Consider the following 2,816-nt stretch of genomic DNA (forward strand, 5'->3'; position numbering starts at 1 on the left):
GTCTTGCATATTTTCTTTTCTTGAAAATTTTTCAAAAATAAGTTCTTGGTGTTCATCTTGATATTCAAAGTGTTCTTGGTGTTCATCTTGACATTCATAGTGTTCTTGCATGCATTACATGTTTTGATCCAAAATTTTCATGATTGAGTCAATTTTGTGTTTTTCTCTTTCATCATTAAAAATTCAAAAATAAAAAAAATATCTTTCCCTTTTTCACTCATAAATTTTCGAAAATTTGAGTTGACTTTTTCAAAACTTTTTAAAATTTAGTTGTTTCTTATGAGTCAAATCAAATTTTCAATTTAAAAATCTTATCTTTTCAAAATCTTTTTCAAAAAAATCAAATCTTTTTCATTTTTCTTATTTATTTTTGAAAATTTTAAAAATATTTTTCAAAAATCTTTTTCTTAATTTTATCTCATAATTTTCGAAAATATTATCAACAATTAATGTTTTGATTCAAAAATTTCAAGTTTGTTACTTTCTTGTTAAGAAAGATTCAAACTTTAAGTCCTAGAATCATATCTTGTGATTACTTGTGAGTCAAGTCATTAATTTTGATTTTAAAATTCAAATCTTTTTCAAAACTAATTTTAATCATATCTTTCTATTATATCTTTTTAAATCATATCTTTTTCAAAAAAAAATTATTTTAAAATATCTTTTCTAACTTCTTATCTTCTTATCTTTTTAAAATTGATTTACAAATCTTTTTCAACTAACTAATTGACTTTTTGTTTGTTTCTTATCTTTTTCAAAACCACCTAACTACTCTTCCCTCTCTAATTTTCGAAAATACCTCCCTCTTTTTCAAAAATTCCTTTTAATTAATTAATTGTTTTAAATTTTAATTTTAATTTTATTTTCCCTTTAATTTTCGAAAATCATCAACTCCTTTTCAAAAATTATTTTCGAAAATTTCTCTCTCTCATCTTCTTCTATTTATTTAATTACTTACTAACACTTCTCTTCATCTCATATCTCTGCTCCTATCCTCATCCTTGTGTTTGGATTATCCATTCTTCTTCACTCTTATTCCCTTTCTTCCTCTACTAACAATAAGGAACCTCTTTACTATAACATAGAGGATTCCTCTTCTTTTCTTGTTCTCTTCTCTTTCATATGAGCAGGAACAAGGATAAGAACATTCTTGTTGAGGCTGATCCTGAACCTGAAAGGACTCTGAAGAGGAAGCTAAGGGAAGCTAAAGCACAACTCTCTGGAGAAAATTTGACAGAAATTTTTGAAAAAGAAGGAGACATGGCCAAAAATAAAAATAATGCAAGGAAGATGCTTGGTGACTTTACTGCACCAAAATCTAATTTACATGGAAGAAGCATCTCAATCCCTGCCATTGGAGCAAACAATTTTGAGCTTAAACCTCAATTAGTTTCTCTGATGTAACAGAATTGCAAGTTTCATGGACTTCCATCTGAAGATCCTTTTCACTTCTTAACTGAATTCTTGCAGATCTGTGATACTGTTAAGACCAATGGGGTTGATCCCGAGGTCTACAGGCTCATGCTTTTTCCGTTTGCTGTAAGAGACAGAGCTAGAATGTGGTTAGACTCTCAACCCAAAGATAGCCTGAACTCTTGGGATAAGCTGGTCACGGCTTTCTTAGCCAAGTTCTTTCCTCCTCAAAAGCTGAGTAAGCTTAGAGTGGATGTTCAAACCTTCAGACAGAAAGAAGGTGAATCCCTCTATGAAGCTTGGGAGAGATATAAGCAACTGACCAAAAAGTGTCCTTCTGACATGCTTTCAGAATGGACCATCCTGGATATATTCTATGATGGTCTGTCTGAATTAGCTAAGATATCATTGGATACTTCTACAGGTGGATCCATTCACCTAAAGAAAACGCCTGCAGAAGCTCAAGAACTCATTGACATGGTTGCTAATAACCAGTTCATGTACACTTCTGAGAGGAATCCTGTGAGTAATGGGATGCCTCAGAAGAAGGGAGTTCTTGAAATTGATACTCTGAATGCCATGTTGGCTCAGAATAAAATATTGACTCAGCAAGTCAATATGATTTCTCAGAGTCTGAATGGAATGCAAGCAGCATCCAACAGTACTTAAGAGGCATCTTCTGAGGAAGAAGCTTATGATCCTGAGAACCTTGCAATAGCAGAGGTGAATTACATGGGTGAATCTTATGGAAACACCTATAATCCCTCATGGAGAAATCACCCAAATCTCTCATGAAAGGATCAACAAAAGCCTCAACAAGGCTTTAATAATGGTGGAAGAAACAGGTTTAGCAATAGCAAGCCTTTTCCATCATCCACTCAGCAAAAGACAGAGAGTTCTGAGCAGAATCCATCTAGCCTGGCAAATATAGTCTCTGATCTATCTAAGGCCATTCTAAGTTTCATGAATGAAACAAGGTCCTCCATTAGAAATTTGGAAGCACAAGTGGGCCAGCTAAGTAAAAGGATCACTGAAATCCCTCCTAGTACTCTCCCAAGCAATACAGAAGAAAATCCAAAAGGAGAGTGCAAGGCCATTGAATTGATCATCATGGCCGAACCTACAAGGGAGGGAGAGGACATGAACCCCAGTGAGGAAGACCTCCTGGGACGTCCAAAGATCAATAAGGAGTTTCCCTCTGAGGAACCAAAGGAATTTGAGGCTCATCTAGAGACCATAGAGATTCTATTGAACCTCCTTATGCCATTCATGAGCTCTGATGAGTATTCTTCTTCTGAAGAGAATGAAGATGTTACTGAAGAGCAAGTTGCCAAGTACCTTGGTGCTATCATGAAGCTGAATGCCAAATTATTTGGTAATGAGACTTGGGAAGATGAACCTCT

General features: G+C 34.1%; 1 non-coding gene across 1 annotated transcript; it reads right to left on the minus strand.

Annotated features, from left to right (window-relative positions):
* Positions 1-1,653: 1,653 nt before the first annotated feature.
* Positions 1,654-1,761, minus strand: LOC148576212 (small nucleolar RNA R71). The gene has a single exon (XR_015903525.1). It is a non-coding gene; the product is annotated as a small nucleolar RNA R71 (small nucleolar RNA).
* Between the last annotated feature and the right edge of the window lie 1,055 nt (positions 1,762-2,816).

This window comes from Arachis ipaensis, chromosome B1 (assembly GCF_059453495.1).
Source record: "Arachis ipaensis isolate K30076 ecotype BB chromosome B1, ASM5945349v1, whole genome shotgun sequence".
NCBI classification, from domain to species: Eukaryota; Viridiplantae; Streptophyta; class Magnoliopsida; order Fabales; family Fabaceae; genus Arachis; species Arachis ipaensis.